General features: G+C 36.6%; 1 protein-coding gene across 2 annotated transcripts in view; it reads left to right on the forward strand.

Moving 5' to 3' along the window:
* Positions 1 to 22,013, forward strand: part of LOC137246817 (G-protein coupled receptor dmsr-1) — a 796,706-nt gene that overhangs the window by 334,382 nt on the left and 440,311 nt on the right. For both annotated transcript variants that reach the window (XM_067777825.1, XM_067777824.1), the window contains one exon: positions 2,805 to 2,840. The gene's annotated coding sequence lies outside the window, so the exon portion shown is untranslated. The remainder of the gene's footprint in view (positions 1 to 2,804; positions 2,841 to 22,013) is intronic.

Consider the following 22,013-nt stretch of genomic DNA (forward strand, 5'->3'; position numbering starts at 1 on the left):
CTGCTCGTGGTATGACATATATAAACTAATTAGCGGTACCCGACAGAAGATGTTCTGGGTCACCCTGGACCATATTTTGGTTGACATCTCGAAAAAGCCTTCACATATATAACTAAGGGCTACTCCCTTTTAAAACCCTCATTAATGCTTTTAATTTGATACACATATCGTACAAACACATTCTAGAGTCACCCCTGGTCCACCCTTATTGCGATATCTCGAAAAGGTGTCCACCTATAGAACTAAGGCCCACTACGTTTTAAATAATCATTATCACCTTTCATTTGATACACATGCCATACAAACACATTCCAGGGTTACCCTAGGTTCATTTTGCTACACCCGAACTTAGTCTTCCTTACTTGTTTTTTCTTGAAAAATTCAGCTCTTCTGTTTTTTTATTAACTGAAACCAAATCCCATTTAACTTTCCAATAATATATGCATTATGCTGGAATGGAAGCATCCGAAATTTAATATATTCGGGAAGTTTTATTCCATAGTAGTATGGTTGCTTCATATGAGCAATACAGCATCGAATGCCGAATCCGATTCCGATTTCTAAAAATTCGGGATTACGGGGTTTTCTTGGGATCTCATATTGCAAATTTACAAAACTTGAATTGATAAATCATGTCCCTGTTTTTAACACGCTTATATTAGCTTCACTTGCATGTTTGCTTGTTTGTAACTCTCTAGGCTAGGCGCGCAATGAAGAGTTGGATCCATCTTACGGAATTATGAAAAATTTGTTGTGCTTAATAACGAACACACGAACCTCAAATATCTAAGTGGATTGTAGATACTAAAACGGCACCATATTTTCGTGTTTTTTAGTTCTTTTAAACTATATTTGTTTATTTTTGCAAGACCTAATTTTAAATCAAATCTTCTTAAAATTCTATATAAAATTTAATGATCTGATTTCAAATAAAATAGATATTTGTTTATCAGGTGGATCTCTTGCTATACACAGAGAGCTTATGTATAACATGGTTTCAAACATTTTCCCCACTAGTGTGGAGTCTGAAAGATTTTTCTCAACTTCCGGTTACATGCGTAACTAATAAAAATCTAGTATTTCAGTGTGTCTCAGAGTGTATTTTTTAAAATAAAGAAATCGTTTCAATTAATTCTTAAAGTATAAAAGACAGAACAATTTATTTTTGATTAAAATTTTTTTTATTTATTTATTAGATTTTTCTTGAATTATTTTTAAAACAATGGGCTGAATAAATCTACTTATCTACTCGTATGAGTTTATGTTACATCCTTATTTTTGAATTAAAAATTTAAAGATAACAGTCTCTCGATAATCCCGGAAAATCCCGGTACTGTCATTTCAAAATCCCGAAAGATTGCTAAAGATCTTCGGGATTCGATGTCTTCATCGCCACATATGCCGCCCACCGAACAATTTGTTTAAACCAATCTTCTTACTTCCTCATATCTGCACTAAATATGCATTTTAATTAATTTTAAATTTTTATTTTATTTTATCTTACATTACATTGTCGGCGGGTTCCTTAATAATTCAAGCTTCTAGCTTATCCCGGCACACATACACATATATATATAGAAAATGAGCTTAACAAAATCAGTGTTTTATGCTATCGAATTCGTAAAAAGTTCCAAATGCAACGCATTTCCTCGTACAAATCGCACATCCAAAATGATTCATTTGATCTAATTTCATGTCCCTGCAAATGTGATAATCGCGTTCTTCCGCATATGCTTTTGAAATATCCTTACTTAAAAAACGCAAAAACATCATGGTTAAGGGGCGTATTATAATCTTAGTAGTACATCAGGACGATAAATAGCAGGTTCAACCTAATTTTAAAAGTCAAACAGACAATTCTACCAGAAATTGATTTACATTTTTTATACATTTTTCTTTCTGATATCTAACTATTTTTAAAAAACTACGTCAGTGAATTTTTAGCGATGGATTGGTGTCCTGACAGTCGAATCTTGCAGCAAAGTTTAAGCGAAATGCTAATAAGGCTAACGGAAGTGCTTTTAAAAACTCATTTGAAAGTATCCATTTGAGGCCAGTGGAAGTGTAGTACTAAACTGTGGCTAGTGGGCTACAGACGAATAGTGTTTACTCCATGAAGAGGCTTTATTCGCATATTTTCGTAAAATAAATCGTGCTTTGAACTGCATTTGCGAAGTCCATCATTTCACCCGTCACGCCACAACCAAATTCCACACTCACTTTACATTCACAATCCAACTGAAATACTGCATTCAAATTTCCGTCTGTTCAGTCAAAATTTTGTTTGCCAGAAGTTTGTTTGCAGTTGGATGTAAATTATCAACAAATGATAATTATGAAGACTTGTCAGTGCTTTAAGGGACACCTTAAGGGACAAATTCATACCCATTTTTTGTCATTTAGTACTTAAATCACTCCAAAATAAGTAACTGCTATAATTTATTAGCATAAATATCAACCTATGTATATTTTATCACCAAATATCGCAAAGTGCTTAAACAAAAGCTAGCTCAAGTTATTCGGCGATCACCGTGGTGCGGTGGTAGCGAGCTCCGCCTACCACACCAAAAATCCTGGGTTGAAGTCCCGGGCAAAGCAAGATCAGAATTTTGGGAACAAGTTTTTTCAATTAAAAGAACGGTTTTCTAAGCGGAGTGTATTTCTGATATGAAAGTCTTCTCAGTGAAAGCTCTCTTCTCTTCAGAGGTTATTGCGGCTTACATTTTTCTATCTAAATAAAATAAAATTTAAACTACTTGAAGATATTGAAATTAAAAGTTAATAAATTTTGTCTTCTTTTACAGGCTGCTGATGGCGCCAATGTTTCATGTCCTTATAAGGTAAATAAATGTTAATCAAACATATAAGCATAAATAAAATTTCGAACAAACTAATAAGGAAGTAAATATACATACTCTTATCAATGAAAGTGAACCGGTGCTCCTCGTTTTAAAGACATAAACCCTGAGCTCGATCTGGATACTGAACTCACACTTTAACTCTTACTGATTCAGAATCAATCCCAATATACCAAATTTATTCTGCTCGAAACCAACGCTCTTTTCAGTAGCAACATGGAACCAGCTCTTCTAATGCCCTTATTTTTTTTGGTTCAAAACTGTTGAAACAGCAAGTTGCATTGGACTCCCGTTAGATGATATTGATGACAATTTGTGAAAAGCCACACCCATTGGATGAGGCGAAGCATTACTACAACAACAAAAACAACAGCGCTGCCAATGTGTGTACTTATTTACACATTAGTGATTGATTGATGCATAGCTGCCTACCTATAGTGACGAGTAGGACATTTTGACTCGACTTTGACTTAAAGGTTAAAGCACACTGGCAGCACATAACGTATGAATAAACTTCAGTTGAATGTTTCACTGGGAATATCTACTTTATGTTTGATAAACCAAAGACGAATTAAATAGTATTTCTAGTGAAAAAGTATATCTGCTTCACGTTTTTCATGCATAAAAAGACAATCATTTAATTCCATTAATAATGCAAATACGGAAGACTTCATATAGGCTGAATGTGTCCATGGTATTACCAGAATTTGTTTGACAACTAAACCTTAAAAATCCCTACTAAATTCCAGGCTTTATGTTATAAAATAACTTCGCGCTTTTGGCGGGTACTAAATTTTTTCCAATGCCTAGCTTAATAGCCGACTCGATTATCTGCCCATTCTGCTGCTCCTAGTAGCTGCAGCCTTGACCTGTCGAGCGCATGATATGAACACAGAACGTGCTCAACAATTTCTACCTGCAGAGCGCACTTTCTACATGGGCTGTTACTAACGTAGCCTAACTTATTAGCATGTGACGCCGGAAGGCAGTGTTCTGTTAATATGCACATCGTGATCCTTAAGTCTTCTCTCTTTAGAGGTAAAAGCAACTTTGTAAATCGAACGTCGTACACATGATCTAAGAAATTTTGTAGCTACGTGCTTCTCTCCACGCCTTTCCCGAAGTACTGTGTGAGATTACTGCCTTGATTCACACCTACAACTTCCACCCGAAAGACACTGCAGTGATCTGGCAGACTGTAGGATTCACTTACTACTGAATCGACACAGTAAACAGCAGACCTGACCCCGTCTGTTATGGATAAATCGTCATAAACGTGCAAAGTGTGTTCCGCCATTTCCGCACCCTTGTGCCAACCTTCCGGCTCTATTATTACCCTAAGATGTCCTTCGATACTCAAGCACGGGAAATTAAATTGAAAAGAAAATAGTATGTGCTTTAGTTTAATATGCCATAAAATAGTAGTATAAAACAAGTAAAGGTGTCTAAGTTCGGGGGTAACCGAACATTATATACTCAGCGTGAGCTTCAATTGTACATTTCATTTCAGATAAACTACTTTTCTACATAACGCGTGGCACCACACGTTTAAAAGAAAAATGTCTCCCCATTTCCTCTTACAGTAAAATAAGTAAAATATCATTGAAATATCATTGGTTTATATCTAAGTTGCCGTGGTCTTTAGCCGATCCCGTCCATTTTAACTAGAAATATAATATATAAGGAAATTATGTGTATACAATTTCATTACGATATGTTAATTTTTCTTCGAGTTATGGCTGCCGAAACATAGAAAATTGCTTAGTCGTAAAAGGGGCGGTGCCACGCACATTTATTAATATTTGAAGTTTTTCCTATTTATTCTTATAAATCCACTTGGGAAATGGAATACCATTGATATAAAGTTCTTTTTTGCAGAGATATAGCTAACTTTTTTCGTTCACAACCCTTTTAAAAATCTTTTATATAAAAGTGGGCGTGATCCTTAACCGACTTTGTTAATTTTTCTTTAAAGCTTTCCTTATATTAAAGGCTACCTCTCTGCCGAATTTTGTTACGATAGGTTTAAAGATTTTTGATTTATGATTAATAATATTTGTAAAATTGATTTTATCACAAGTAGGCGGTGCCACGCCAATTTTAAACAAATTTTTGAAATGTTTGTCAAGAGTCTCAATATCAGTCCACAATTCAAATTTCAACGTTGTAGGTGTATTATTTACTAAATAATCAGGTTTTTGTGCTTTCCAAAATGTTATATATATAAAAAGTGGGCGTGGTTATCATGCGATTTCGCTAATTTTAAATACGAATCTATTTTGGGTCCAGATAAGCTCGTGCACCAAATTTGGTGAAGATATCTCAATATTTACTCAAATTATCGTGTTAAGGGACAGACGGACAGACGGACGAACGGACATGCCTCAATCAAATATTTTTCCACACTGATGATTTTGATATATGGTAGTCTATATCTATCTCGATTCCTTTATACCTGTACAACCAACCGTTATCCAATCACACACTGAGTATAATTATACGCCTTTACATTTGAAGGGCTGTTATTATCTCACATTTGCAGCTTAAATTTGTTTTGATTTATTTAATGTGCTTACTATGAGAAATCGTCTAAGTATGATTAATAGCTATATCAAATATGTCCAAAAATAGTAGATATATTTATTCTCCATTCTGTTAATGACATATGATATTACACTAAATGTAGTAGGTATTATACAATGATGCATCCACATATGTATATACATGCATTTGAACACACACATTAAAGCCGATTTCATGTTAAGAAACTTTTAGATAAAGTAATAAAATAAATTTTTTCTCCCAGTTGCATATCCATGCAAAGTAAGGAACATATGAACGAACAAAATGAAAACCCATCAACTAATTGAGAACGCATATAAAAGCTTAACAAGAAAATATATTCATGTATATCTAATATACCTTTCTGATATAATAATTATGTATGTATGTATATAAGGTTTTACCCGCGATTCGTGGGTAATCTCGCAATATGATCTTTAAAACCGAAATTGTTCCAAAATATTCGTGAAATTACTCCTAAAATAAACACGAACTGATTTAGGAATAAATCTAAAACTATATTAAAATACTTCCGACAACAATGCCATCACAATCCGGAGACTTATTTTAAAAATCGCAAATTATTTTGCAGGTTCAGTTGGTCTTACTTATGACTATCAATAGAAATTTTACGCGTCCAACGCTTTTACTTAATTGTCTGATCAACGCCCTAGATTGATGAGGAGTGTGATTACTAGTACCTAGGACGTACCTAGTTATTTTCTAGCTTTTAGTATTATTATTACTTAATGTAAGTATTGTTTTTAATAAAACCGTTTAACTTAAAATTTTTTGTTGAATTATTTTATTTTCAAGTTTTAAGTTTTTATTTAATTCCCATTATTTCTCATTATATTTAGTTCATTTAGTGACTCATTACTACAAGGACTCTTTCCTGACAAGTTGTTACCATTTAAGTCCTCAATACATAATCCTTCCAGAGACTTTACTCGACTCAGCGCCAAATATGCTTGTCCCTTCTCAAAAATATTTTGATGTCAGGCCAGTAGAAGGCCTTTATGGAATATTTGCTCCAAATGTGAGCCAAATCGGACGACAAATACGAGTATTTTTAATACCTCGATCCTTGCCACATCTAGCGGAATTTTTTCATGAAGTGATTTCGATTTCTGTAATATGAACGAAATCGGACCACAAATAGGATTTTTTTGAATATCTCGATCCTTCCGCCTCCTAGCGGCGATTTTTTCATAGGTCGGTTTCTGTTCATGTATGTATTATGTGTTCCAAAAATAGGACCGCACATACGATTTTTCTGAATATCTCGATCCTTGCGCCAACCAGCGGCGATTTTTGGCATAGGTCGCTTTCTATTCGTGTATGTATTAGTGTTCCAAATATGAACCAAATCGGACAATAAGTACGATTTTTTGAAATATTTCGATCCATGCGCCACCTATCGGGGTTTTTTTCTTTTTATTGCATTGTCATCGGGTTCTGAACTATATTCCTAGTTTCAAGCTTGTAGCTTATAGGGAAGTAAATTAAATTTTAATTACAAAATTCGTAAACAACGGCCGGCCTGTCAAGCCAAGCTAAAGAAAACCGTTTAAAATATAATAATTCAATAAGTTAGGTTAGGTTGAGGTGGCTGTCCGAGGGCACACTTAGGCCAGTGATAATGGGCCCATTGTGATACCACGAAGATACACCATTACCTCTCGTCTTCGAACCATTTTGAGGACCTGATAAAAACTACCAGGTCCTTGACGTCTTACTCCTGGCTCAGATTATCTAGAAATGGAGCACCCAGAAAGCGCTGCCGTGCTTCGCTTAGAGCTGGGCCGTTGCAAATAAGGTGACCCACCGTTTTCTCCTCCTCATACTCTTTACAACTCATGCAGCATCGACGATAAAGCGCTCCTAACCTTTTTGCATGCCTGCCTATAATGCAATGACCAGTTAGTATCCCCAAAAGTGTGGAAATTGTATTCCTACTTAGGTTGTACACGTGACGGGATCTTTTAGGATCTCATCTTGGCCAGGTTTCCTTCGATATTAGACACCCGGATGTTTGTAGCCATCTTTTTTGTCGGTTTGACGTAGGATGTGTTCTTTTAGCATTAGCTTGCATGTGGCCAGGGCAATACCTAAGCGTTCTCGGTCGAAAAGATTCTGCCTAGTTGTACACAGCCTAGCGAATTCATCTGCAATGCAGTTTTCCTCGTTGTCCCTATGTCCAAGGACCCATGTGAGGTGTACATAGTTCTGTTGGGCCATCTCTTGAAGAGATCGGCGACAGTTTAGTTCTAGTCCAGAATTGAACGAGTAGGAGCCAAGAGATTTTATTGGTCTTATAGCACCGCTTATGCTGATCATGCTGGATCTGTGGACTTAACTCAACAAGTTTTGGTCTAATGCCTTGGTCAAGGCTGGCCACCATGCGACTATCCCATACAGCGTTATGGGTCGAATAATCGCTTTATAAATCAATCTGCATATGTTGGCGGTGAGACTCCACTTTTTGCCTATGGCTCTTTTACACATATATAATGCAATGTAAGCTTTCTTTTGTCCTTAAATACGTTATCCTTCCAATTCAGCTTTTGGTCCAAAACTACGCCGAAAAATTTGGCCTTATCTGCCAGGCTTAGGCGCACTCCACTTAGTTCTGGTAGGTTTAGCGATGGTATTTTGTATCGTTTGGTATACAAAACAAGCTCAACTTTGTCGGAATTGACGCTGAGTCCACATCAGGAGGCCCATAGGGAAACCTCTCGCAATGATATCTGCATCAAGTCGCATAAAGTTTGAGGGAACTTTCCTCTGTAAGCAATCGCTAGGTCATCAGCATTTGCCACAATCTTCCAGCTCCCCCAACTAGTATTTCTTAATAGCGAGTTTAGCGTTAGGTTCCATAGTAGAGGGGAAAGGACACCACCCTAGATTGTTCCCATTGCGAACAAGCGTGTTATATTAACCTTCCCCAATGAATAATCAAAGAAAAAACAAAATATTGTGCCGAATGTTGACATCACTAGGCTGTTAGTAAATAATGCCACAAAAGCAAAAAGATGAAGCAGTCACTCTTATGTCCATGTACACATTAAAGCTAGCCACACTTATGCACAAGGCAACACAGAGATACCTCACACACACACAGATGTAGTCATCAGCCGAAGTTGTTACTCACACATACACACGCATAAATATATGTATTTCAATTACCAAGCAGAAGGTATAGCAGTTCTAGAAGGCGAAAAGTCTAGACCTTCGTAGAAATATGCGGGCGAGGCAACAGAGAGTTTAAAAGCAGCGCAAGCTGAGGATGATTAATCAGTTTTGATTTAAATACGCTATTGGTTGTGAAGTATAATTGTGAAGTACTACTGCCAAAGTAATGTAAAGAAAGACCAGTTTGCAATATTGAATATTGGAATGATTTATTCAACAGTTTAGCGATTCGAACGTTAGCAGAAGGTGCATAAATATCAGAAATCTACAGAATTTGTTACAATATATCAGGAACATAAGACTGGGTCGAAAAAAAATTGTATAAATCTGTGGAAAATTTTTTTATCCTTCCAAATATAGTCGACTTTGTTTTTTGTAATTTGGTTTTTTGACATGTGCTGTTTAAACTTGATACATCATTATTTTGGTCTTGGAAGTCTGTATATTTTATTTCCTTTCGAGCTATAAAATCGTTTTCACAGTTCAAATAATTGAGTTTTATCACCCCTCACGTATTATTTTTGTTTAACCATATAAAATTTCTTCCGAACTCATGACATTGTTCCTTTTGAACAATTTCCTTAAGTCAAAAAACAAAGAAGTTATGGCACTATTAAAGTTATTAATAGCTGCTAATCAACCTGACTTTTATATGCTATTCAGTTCCAAACTATCGCGAAATCTATCCCAGAAATTATACCAAATCATTGCCGAAACAGTGCGAAATTGGTTGGGAAATACTCTGGAAACGGCCCCCAAAATAAAAACGAAATTAACCCGAAAATATGTGAAACAAAATCCGAAATGGTTCCGTAATAGTGTTGAAACTTTATCGAAAACATTCTCGAAACAGTTCCTAAATGCTACTGAAAACAGTGCAGTAGTAATCCTGCAAAAATGTTACAAATGTACGATCATTTTATCCTAAAAACAATCTCGAAATTACATCGAATAAATTTCGAAATCATTCCAAAATAATCCTGAAACTGTTTCTATATGATTCCAAAACAACGTGGATATGATAAGAAAATTTGCAAAGAATCATTTTGAAACTGTCTCAAGATAATACCAAAACAATGAAATCAAATCAGTCCCGAAATCATTTCAAAATGATCCATAAAAGTGGTCTTAAAATGATTCTTAAATACTCACAAAATAACCCTGAATTCTCCTTCTCGGTGGAACGGAGGCTGTGGTGCTGCTTACTTTACCAAAAATATTTACACCTAGATCTACACCAACCACGTATCAAATATCCTTAGATGATTATTAAGATTCACACTTGTAACGAACTAAAGAAAATATTTGTGAGGGAGGAGGGCGGGCACTAGGCCGGGTCGATTTGTGGGGAGGCAAAAAAATCACCCATTGCTCTGTGAAAATCATATTCTAGGGATCAAAATAAGAAACTTTGCCGAAGGAACCATACCTCTAAAACGAACTCTGGTGTCCCCCAATTTGGGTCGAACTTTTGGTTAGGGGCAAATTTTGAAAAATCCCACTTTGACCAATTTAGAGTGCTCCAATCGAGTCCAAATGTATGACCGACCCCCACTAACTTTGGAGTGTGGCACACCCCCTGGAACCCCCTGGGGGTTCACCATACAAACATTTCAAAAAATCGCCGGTTTTGCACTTTACATGAAAAAATCAGCGAAATGCCTATGTTTTTTCTTTTTGGAGTTTATTTTTCTCTTTAGAAATTTATTTAGTCAGAACATATGTAAATGAAAAAATAAATTTAACTTAGTAATAGAAAAGAAATTTAAAAAAATTATTAGAAATTAGCGTTTTTACAACCCTTTTAAAAACAAGGCATCACAGTGATGCATTTGCATGTCGTAAACATAGTAGTGTGGGTTCTTTATTCAACCGTTTTAAAAAATGAAGGTATCACTGTGACACAATTGCAGATCGTAAAATTGCTTGTGTTGTTTTTTTTAAGCCACCACAAGACACAGCAGGTAGAATTGAAATTACCATGTCATTCTTATTACCTCTTCTCGTAGACCATATATAACGCAACAGTTTTTGTGAATACATTAAGTCGTTGTGAAGAACTCAAAGTGTGAAGTGCTAATTTCAGATAAAAAAATGTTTCAAAAAAAATAACAAGTGAAGTGACCATTCCAAATCAAAAAGTTCACAATGAATCCACTATCCTCTACACCGCAAGATGAAGCAACTACATCAACAACTATCGAAAACCCAATGAGTCATATACCCAAGCATGATCTTACTGTTTTTGGTGTGTCTACTGATTTAACTGATCTTAATTTACCAACCCATCTGGATATCTTGAGATATTATTTTTACTTAAGAGAACATGCTAAAACAGAACAAAAAAGTTTACCCATAAATCATTCACTATTCAAGTACAAGATAAGTTGATTGGAATTTGGGAAAAACTTGGTATGGAAATAATACTAAAAAAAAGTGTATTTAATAAATTGAATAAATTGCTTGCCAAGTATCAAGAGCAAATCAAGAGAAGAAACAACACCCAACAATTTACAGATTATGTAAAATCTCTGGAAACAATTTTTTACATTGGAACATGTAAATGCGATTTGAAGGCAGCTCCATGTGCATGCGGCTGGGTTCTCGAACGCCTCAAAGAGTTCATGCACGATCAACATAATCAGAGAAGACTAAGAATGGATGCATTTATGTCATCAATGCCAATATACCAAGATCCCGATGATTCAACATACGCACCGCCACCGGTTCAAGAAGATATGGATAGAAGCACAAGTTCACAAGTTCTTTAATTGTAATGTGGAACCAACGCCTCTAACACCCCTTTCCTTATGGTCCACCCCTGTTGAAACGGCAAGTTTCCTTGGACTCCCGTAGAGGATAATGATGAAAATTTGTGATCGGTCGCGGCTATTAGATGGGGCGAGCATTGCTACAACAACAACAACAACGACGATTCGAACTGCTGTTAAAAAGACCATGGCATCAGTTCGTTTGCCTTCTACACTTCAACGAACTTCCGTTTCGGCATTTTTTTGAAGCTTTGGATAAATTAACCAGCACTGGACCAAGATCGGCAACCGGAAAACTGAGCCGTCAAATCGAAACTTGTGAAACTCTTCCGGTAAGTTATTGCTATCACTCATTTATTATAATTGTCAACCATTTTTAATTATTTTATTATTATATATTTTCAGGTGGTGGACGGCTTCCAGAAAATTGAGTTGTAAAATAAGCCCCCTGCTCCAGAAAAAATTTAATTTTCCACCGATTCGAAGTACTTATACGACATGGCCCATGCAATTTCTAGCGGCGTGGTTCCGGTGGATCTGGATAACATCAAAACAGGGAAAATTGTACATTCTCGGTGGCTCACCAAGGCCGCTAGATTATTGCGATTATATGTGACTACGGAAAATCCAGATGCAAATTTAAGAATTCTGGTTGATTTATAATTAAATGTTATGTGCCAATGTACTTCAATATCAAGTATTACAGCTCTGTCGTGTACGGCAGTGCATTATTTTTCAAGTTCATTGGTTGGTCACGATTTCTAGAACCTCGTTTACACAAAATTGTCAATCAAGTAATTAAAGATAATTCATATTATGCGCATTCGGAAAATATCTTGTTATCAATGTTGTTTGATGATAGCAAAGAAAAGCGCGACTGTGCCATCAAGAAAATTCTACGCTATCGAACCGATGTTGACGAGCCAATGGAACTTAGAGTTTATATAAAACCAGATATAAACTTTAATTGCACAAGTTATACGGAAATGATCAATTTGAATGATATAAATATCGTATTTGAACCACCATTCACGCGAAGCATTCCGTACGATACATTGAAAGAATATTTAAATCAAGATGATCCACCGTTTAATGATCCAAAAATTCCATCACACATACAAGGAACGGAACGACATGTTCAATTGCTAGCTAGTGTTTCCAAATGGGTTATACCGGAAAATGTAGGGATGTTATGGCGACGACACAGAGAGCCGTGCGAAATTGCCCAGACTTGAAAGTAAAAAAGATTTCAAACAATAATTTTTTTTAGTTTCTTTTCTATAACTCACTTAAAATAATTTTTTCATTTACACATGTTCTGACTGAATAAATTTCTTAAGAGAAAAAATAGATATTATTATAAATAAATAAATAAAAATAAAGAAAAAACATAGCCATTTCGCAGATTTTTTTATGTAAAGTGCAAAACCGGGGATTTTTTGAAATGTTTGTATGGTGAACCCCTAGGGGGTTCCAGGGGGTGTGCCACTGGCATCGGTGGGTCGGGCCTCCAAAGTTAGTGGGGGTCTGTCATACATTTGGACTCGACTGGAGCACTCTAAATGGGTCAAAGTGGGATTTTTCAAAATTTGCCCCTACCCAAAAGTTCGACCCAAATTGGGGGACACCAGAATTCGTTTTAGAGGTATGGTTCCTTCAGCAAAGTTTCTTATTTTGATCCCTAGAATACGATTTTCCCAGAGCAATGAGTAACTTTTAAATCGACCCGCCCTAGCGGGCACCCTTCAATTTTAAAAATTCCCTTGATTCTCATTTTTTTTTATCTATATATAGTTATAATCATTGGCCAAGGTCAATCAGTTAAATGTTAAAATTATTAAAAAATAAACGAAAATCAACTGCTTCCATGGAAGTGCTCTCAATTCAGACTTTTTCAAACAATATTACAAAATTTTATCAAATTTCGTTCGGCCGTTTTGGCGTGTTTGAAAATCCCTTCTGCATCAATTCGCATAGGAAAATGCAGTTCCCTTGTCGCAAGATCCAAATGATAATGTCATCAAACTCATTCAGCCCATGAACATAACGAGTAAAACTGTTGAAAACAATATTGTAACGAATTTACTGAAATTGCTCTTATTTGCAAACTTCTGCTAACGTTCCAATCACTAAACTGTTGAATAAATAACTTCACTATTCAATAATGCTAAATGGCTTTATTCAAGTACAATACTACTACTTCTCGACAGATAGCGTGCTTAAATCAGTCATTCTTGATTCCCAGCTTTACCTCCTTTTATACTCTGTAATTTCTCGTTCGCATACTTCTAAGCGCTCCTATTTCTAGAATTTACTAGCAGCTATAAAATTACCAGCTATAATATAACTACAGATGCAAGTTATAGCTTCTCATATGCGCGTGTATATGTGAGTGATACTTCCCCAGATAAGATATATGCATGTGTTTGTGCATCTCTCTCCGCTGCGTGTACGTACATATGTGTAGACATAATGATTGATTCGTTTATGTAGATACAAGTGACTGCCTGCTTTATTGTTGTTGTGGCTTCATTTACTTAGCATCATACTAGTGATGTGAGTATCACTTAGTGTCACTAATATTCGTCACAATATAAATTTTGCTGGACGATAACGTCCGACACTACCCATTCAGACATAAACAAGTACGATTTTTCTCTTCATAGGATATGCTGAAAAAAAGGGATCATCCCGAACTCATCCTTTACTAATCACATTTTTTCCAAGGCTTTAAGATGGAAGATTTGTTTTTGTCTAACGAAATCTAACATTGGGTTAAAAAAGTTGAGTAAAAAACATGTCAGCTACACATTTAATTCGTCATGTTTTTCGTTGCCATAAACTTTCCTGTACATGAGTGAGCATATCTACATTCTTTGGCACACAATTTAATTGATATACATGATATTATTTTCAGTCAAGGAAGTGTGAAATGATATGGTAAAAAAGGGTAAAAAAAATAATAAAAAGAAGTAATACAGGGCCCGCAGGTGTATATCGAAACAAGCAAATATGCGCTTATACTCACATATATACACAGGGCCGTACCGAGGCTGGTGCAAGCGGTGCGGTGCACCAGGGCCACCAGCTCCGAGAGGCCCCCAGACCACCGAGTCGCAAAAGATTCACTGAAAAATGTATACACAAATTATGGGAAAATGTTTATTTTTTATTTATTTTATTCAAATTCTAATCCAAAAGCATATACCTGGATGGACGTCTAGGATAGAAATTGAGTAAAATACTGTTACGAATATTAGCAAAATTAAGGGGTACTGCTATCTCTAGGCCGATGCTAAGCAGTGACGTGAATTGACATCAATAATTCAATCATTATGTATCTACATAAACGAAACAATAATTGCGTCTACATATATGTACCATGTACGTATACGAGGAGCGGAGAGTCAATGCACAAACACATGCATATATCTGAGATATTCCTGAAAGTATGCAATGAGAGAAGATATAAAATCTTGCAATTGTAGTTACAGCTGAGAAGTTTGAGAGCTGATGGCAACTAGTAGATTCTGGATGCGCCTAGAAGATGCGAACGTTGAAATCAGAGAGTATAACAGGCAGCAAATGTAGAGGCGCTGGAATTCACTTTGATTTGAGCTATCAAGCAGTTTCGATTAAGACGCTATCTAGCGAGCCATAGCACTATTAATTTGAAAGTCAGTTTGATTTAAGCTATCAGTTTGGTTATTAAGTCAGCTAGTTGCAAAGTATAAGTGTTATTGTGAAGTACTTTAATAAAGGTCATTTTTACGTTATTCAATATTGGAGTTATTTATTCAACAGTTTAGCGATACGAACTTAGCAACAGGGCAAATAAGAGGATTTGCAAGTAAATTCGTTACAACTGGTGTCAGAAGAGGGATTGTTGAATAAATTCCAGAGGACAACAAGGACATGGAAAAGTTCAGTGAATTGAAGATCCAGCAACTAAAGAAGGAGTTGGAGAGCCGTGGATTGAATACAAGCGGGTTAAACTTGAACTTCAGGCAAGACTACGAGAGGCAATGGAAGCAGAAGGAATTAACGTGGAAGAGTATGTCTTTCATCTTGATGGCGACGAGACAACAAAAATTGAAGAGAAAAATGAACCTTCGCAGACACTTACGAGCACAGGTTTGAACATGATTTTAGCTGCAATATCTGCTCAACCATCGACAGTGGCATCTCAAGTAGAATCGCAGGAGACACGTTTAACATCCAAGATGGAAGAACAGAAGACAGATATGGCATCCAAAATGGAATAAGAGGAGACACGTATTGCAGAAATGTCATCTGAAATAACAGCGAAGATTGAAGCAAGAGAGGCACGAATAGCCGAAATGTCGGCGCAAATTTCAGCACAGATATCATCGCAGATCTCTGCTCAACTGGAAGAGCAAGAAGGACGTATTTCCTCGAAGTAGACGCAATATTGGAGGCGCTGAAAGGATCGCAAAAGCGGAGTAAAAAAGCTATGAAATGCTTCAAATGCGGGTAGTCCGGTCACATTGCACGTCATTGCGATCTTGGTCCTAATAGTTCCAACAATGTGGGTGGCCGTAAACGCAAAGCTGGAGGAGATGAGCAAGAGCGTGTCAGATGTAAAGAACGAAAACTTGCCCCAGCTATTGAATGTCCTGTGATATCTGTGTCGCAAATTGTAAGAAAATCGAGCAGTCTTGCCGCCAGAGGAAAGCTGGATGGCAAGGAGCGTGTACTGACTGTAGATACGGGCGCATCTTATTCCTTAATCCGATCTGACTTGGTCAACAGGAGAGTAAAACCTTTACCAGGAGCAAAGTTGGGTACGGTCACTGGCGAGTATAGCCAAGTCCAGGGAGAAGTGGTATGTGAAGTCTTGATTGGAAAGGTCACAGTTCTACCCAAGTTCGTTGTGGCGGATATCGTTGATGAAGTCATATTGGGAGTGGACTTCTTGGTTGACCATGACATCAAGATCGATATGCAGAGAAGGGTGATGCGTTATGAGAACCAGGATATACCACTTAACTTCAAGTTGGAGAAAGGGTTCAGGAGTAATCGAGTATTGGTGGAGATGACTCGACAAAGGCCACGAAAGTCAAAAGAAAAGGTTCATGGATCGAATGGGCCAAATAAAGCGAAATTAAAAGTACCTGCGAGAAAAAGCCCGGCATTGACAAACCCTAATGGACGCACTAAAATGGCTGAAAGAATTTTTCAGAAAGAATTTAAGGGTGGTTTCAAGCCAGCGCGCACTACTGTTGTGAAACGTCCAGGCGATAATGATGATGCAAAGTCAATCCGTCAAATGCAAGCTCTGCGAAGAAGTTCATTGGCCAAATAACTGAGTGCGAGGGAAAGATCAAGAATAATGAGTAGTAAGATGAAACGCAGGTACAATGAGAACAAAAATTCGGAAGGTTTCTTGGAAGGAGATTTGGTATTGTTATACAACCGTCACCGGCCGAAAGGTGTTCCATCCAAGATTCGGTGCAGTTGGGAAGGCCCGTACAAAGTTGTGAAGAAGATCAGTGATACCATCTACCCCATACAAACCACTGGGAAACCATGGAGTAGAAGAGTGGTACATCTGGAGATGCTAGCGGCGTTTAGATCGGGAGATTTGTCTGATCGGGACGATCAGACTTAGGTGGAGGGCAGTGTTACGAATATTAGCAAAACTAAGGGGTGCTGCTATCTCTAGGCCGATGCTAAGCAGTGACGTGAATTCACATCAATAATTCAATCATTATGTATCTACATAAACGAAACAATAATTGTATCTACATATATGTACCATATACGTTTACGAGCAGCGGAGAGTCAATGCACAAACACATGCATATTTCTGAGATACTCCTGAAAGTATGCAATGAGAGAAGATATAAAATCTTGCAATTGTAGTTACAGCTGAGAAGTTTGAGAGCTGATGGCAACTAGTAGATTCTGGAAGCGCCTAGAAGATGCGAACGTTGAAATCAGAGAGTATAAAAGGCAGCAAATGTAGAGGCGCTGGAATTCACTTTGATTTGAGCTATCAAGCAGTTTCGATTAAGACGCTATCTAGCGAGCCATAGCAGTATTAATTTGAAAGTCAGTTTGATTTAAGCTATCAGTTTGGTTATTAAGTCAGCTAGTTGCAAAGTATAAGTGTTATTGTGAAGTACTTTAATAAAGGTCATTTTTCCATTATTCAATATTGGAGTTATTTATTCAACAGTTTAGTGATACGAACTTAGCAATAGGGCAAATAAGAGGATTTGCAAGTAAATTCGTTACAATTGGTGTCAGAAGAGGGATTGTTGAATAAATTCCAGAGGACAACAAGGACATGGAAAAGTTCAGTGAATTGAAGATCCAGCAACTAAAGAAGGAGTTGGAGAGCCGTGGATTGAATACAAGCGGGTTAAACTTGAACTTCAGGCAAGACTACGAGAGGCAATGGAAGCAGAAGGAATTAACGTGGTAGAGTATGTCTTTCATCTTGATGGCGACGAGACAACAAAAATTGAAGAGAAAAATGAACCTTCGCAGACACTTACGAGCACAGATTTGAACATGATTTTAGCTGCAATATCTGCTCAAACATCGACAGTGGCATCTCAAATAGAATCGCAGGAGACACGTTTAACATCCAAGATGGAAGAACAGAAGACATATATGGCATGCAAAATGTCCTGTGATATCTGTGTCGCAAATTGGAAGAAAATCGAGCAGTCTTGCCGTCGGAGGAAAGCTGGATGGCAAGGAGCGTGTACTGACTGTAGATACGGGCGCATCTTATTCCTTAATCCGATCTGACTTGGTCAACAGGAGAGTAAAACCTTTACCAGGAGCAAAGTTGGGTACGGTCACTGGCGAGTATAGCCAAGTCCAGGGAGAAGTGGTATGTGAAGTCTTGATTGGAAAGGTCACAGTTCTACCCAAGTTCGTTGTGGCGGATATCGTTGATGAAGTCATATTGGGAGTGGACTTCTTGGTTGACCATGACATCAAGATCGATATGCAGAGAAGGGTGATGCGTTATGAGAACGAGAATATAGCACTTAACTTCAAGTTGGAGAAAGGGTTCAGTAGTAATCGAGTATTGGTGGAGAAGACTCGACAAAGGCCACGAAAGTCAAAAGAAAAGGTTGATGGATCGAATGGGCCAAATAAAGCGAAATTAAAAGTACCTGCGAGAAAAAGCCCGGCATTGACAAACCCTAATGGACGCACTAAAATGGCTGAAAGAATTTTTCAGAAAGAATTTAAGGGTGGTTTCAAGCCAGCGCGCACTACTGTTGTGAAACGTCCAGGCGATAATGATGATGCAAAGTCAATCCGTCAAATGCAAGCTCTGCGAAGAAGTTCATTGGCCAAATAACTGAATGCGAGGGAAAGATCAAGAATAATGAGTAGTAAGATGAAACGCAGGTACAATGAGAACAAAAATTCGGAAGGTTTCTTGGAAGGAGATTTGGTATTGTTATACAACCGTCACCGGCGGAAAGGTGTTCCATCCCAGATTCGGTGCAGTTGGGAAGGCCCGTACAAAGTTGTGAAGAAGATCAGTGATACCATCTACCGCATACAAACCACTGGGAAACCATGGAGTAGAAGAGTGGTACATCTGGAGATGCTAGCGGCGTTTAGATCGGCAGATTTGTCTGATCGGGACGATCAGACTTAGGTGGAGGGCAGTGTTACGAATATTAGCAAAACTAAGGGGTGCTGCTATCTCTAGGCCGATGCTAAGCAGTGACGTCAATTCACATCAATAATTCAATCATTATGTATCTACATAAACGAAACAATAATTGTATCTACATATATGTACCATATACGTATACGAGCAGCGGAGAGTCAATGCACAAACACATGCATATATCTGAGATACTCCTGAAAGTATGCAATGAGAGAAGCTATAAAATCGTGCAATTGTAGTTACAGTGTGAGAAGTTTGAGAGCTGATGGCAACTAGTAGATTCTGGATGCACCTAGAAGATGCGAACGTTGAAATCAGAGAGTATAAAAGGCAGCAAATGTAGAGGCGCTGGAATTCACTTTAATTCGAGCTATCAAGCAGTTTCGATTAAGACACTATCTAGCGAGCCATTGCAGTATTAATTTGAAAGTCAGTTTCATTTAAGCTATCAGTTTGGTTATTAAGCCAGCTAGTTGCAAAATATAAGTGTTGTTGTGAAGTACTTTAATAAAGGCCATTTTTCCATTATTCAATATTGGAGTTATTTATTCAACAGTTTAGTGATACGAACTTAGCAAAAGGGCAAATAAGATGATGTGCAAGTAAATTCGTTACAATACCATATTCCCCACATACTAAACGTCGATTTAGACTATCCAATAAAAATTCTCGGCTTCGCCTTGGGTTTTGAATTGTGGATGAGCGAAAATCGACGTTTCGAATGTGCCGAATGAGCTACTATTAGTGTCTGAAAATTATCTTATTATTGAAAATTTTTAAGTCCTTTAATATATAGTCGTGTAAATGGACACAATGAAATTCCACTTATATACGAACGAGTCGAGAATCGAGAACCGTGCGCGCAGATTATATTAAAACCTAGTAGGAAGTAGAGGGACGCACAACTCGTAACACGCGCACGAGAAACTCACAATATGTGCAAAAAAATTTGAAGTTATAATGTTTCTGAGGTTTTACATTGAGTATTAGTCTTTAATTTACTAGCAAAATATAGTGATATAAGAATATTTACTTTTTTGTAACGCTAATCACTTGTGATTAGCGACACAAGTAGTACAACAATTTGACTGTAAAATGTATGTAAAGAAACTATGTATGCAACATAATATAAAAATATCCCACAAGCAAAACCTTTTGTGTCGTATAACTTTTTTTTTTAGAAAAAGGGCCTCCTGTGAATTTTGCACAAGGGCCCCCACGACCTCCGGTATGGCCTTGTATATACATATCTATGTAAATATATCTACACATTCTCTTTTTCAAGATGCAAAGCTTATGCTTTAAGTGTGGAATTTTTTAGGTGAGAATAAATTAACTACAACGCGATAAATTTTGCGATTTTCACCACTACATAAAGTATAAAATTTGTTTAGGTATATTCGCAAAAACTTTGGAATTCGTATTTAAAAACCAATATTTTCTTTTAAGTTTGTATATTTCTAAAATTGATGAATCATTGCAAATTTAAATTTTTAACGGAATCAGAAAGAAAAATTGCATAACTTATTTCAACTGACTTGGGGGGAGATTAGTAAATAGGGTTAGGTAGGAGATTTAAATATTCAATCGAGGTTAAAGGTAAGTGTTGGCATGTAGATGAGTATAATTGTGAATGAAAGCAAAACAGTTTATTGTCAGTCTTATGTGCACACATGTGTCACAATAAACTTCTTACATGTCATGTTTTAAAAGTTTTCGGTAATATTACGTGAGTGCTTCGGCCTGTCTGGTACATTTTAAAAAGTCGGCTTTTCTATTTTTATATTTGAAAAATCCTGCAGAAGAAGTCAGTCATGATGTAATGAATATTTAGGTATTCTTATGCCATTTACGTTTCCCCTGATTCTGACAAATTCGGCATGCATATTTTAGAGGGTTTTCTATCATTGCCTTCAAGTTTCACTACTACCGGAGCATATATTACTTATTATACGTTTAGAAATATAATAACTATGTATATAAGCCAGAGTTTTTTAGACAAAAAGATTAACGTAACTTTATATTCTCCAAAAGGATATAGAAACAAATTTTACAGAAAACTAATATTTTAAGGAGCTTTGTAATTTCACGTACAATCAAAATTTATTACTTTTGTAATACAAGAAAATACTGGCAAATAAAGCTGGCCACATTACCTTTATTACACTAGTCAACGAGAGAAATTACTTTGAAGTCTATCTATTTAATTTCGATGTATTATGGCCCCTAAGTACAAAAACACCCAAAACTTTTAAATTCTATGGATACGATTTTTTTTTTTTTCTTTTTTTAAAATCACGAATTTTCACAGAGGTCTTGCCATTTATTTTATCATATCTTGGAAATTACTTATCTAAATTCGTTGAGAGAAACACCAGTGGATTCACCGTAAAATTTACTTCAAGTCTTGATAAGAAAATTTTGTATATGATCGACGGTTGTGGAGTCATTCACACAAAAATGTAAAAACCCTTTTTTTTATTTTTCTAAAATTCATAAAAAATCGAAGGTTTTAAAAACTTACCATTTTTATTCCGCGCTCTTAAAACTGTAAAGATTATAAATAATCTGAACCTTACTTCGAGAAAATACATGAATAAATGTTGGTTTTATTGACAATAAAGTGAAAATACCCAATTTAGCGAAAATTTTGCATATCAAGCCTATTATTGTTTTTGACAAACAAATTATTCAGGCATGACATTTTGCGCAACTTTGTCTTTTTAAAGCTTACTACGGGCATTGTCAGAAATGAGAAAACTCCATAATGACACTCAAGAAAATTTTCCCCGTAAATTTTTCTTAAGGCAAAACGCAACAAAGCGTTGGGTTTACTTGGATTTGTTAAAAGTTGGGCTAAAGAGTTCGATGATCCGTACCTCAATAAGGTTCTTTACACATCGCTGGTTCGTCCAATACTCGAGTATTGCTCATGCGTTTGGTCCCCTGTTTCTCAAA

The sequence above is a fragment of the Eurosta solidaginis genome, chromosome 3, assembly GCF_040869045.1.
Source record: "Eurosta solidaginis isolate ZX-2024a chromosome 3, ASM4086904v1, whole genome shotgun sequence".
Taxonomy (NCBI): Eukaryota; Metazoa; Arthropoda; class Insecta; order Diptera; family Tephritidae; genus Eurosta; species Eurosta solidaginis.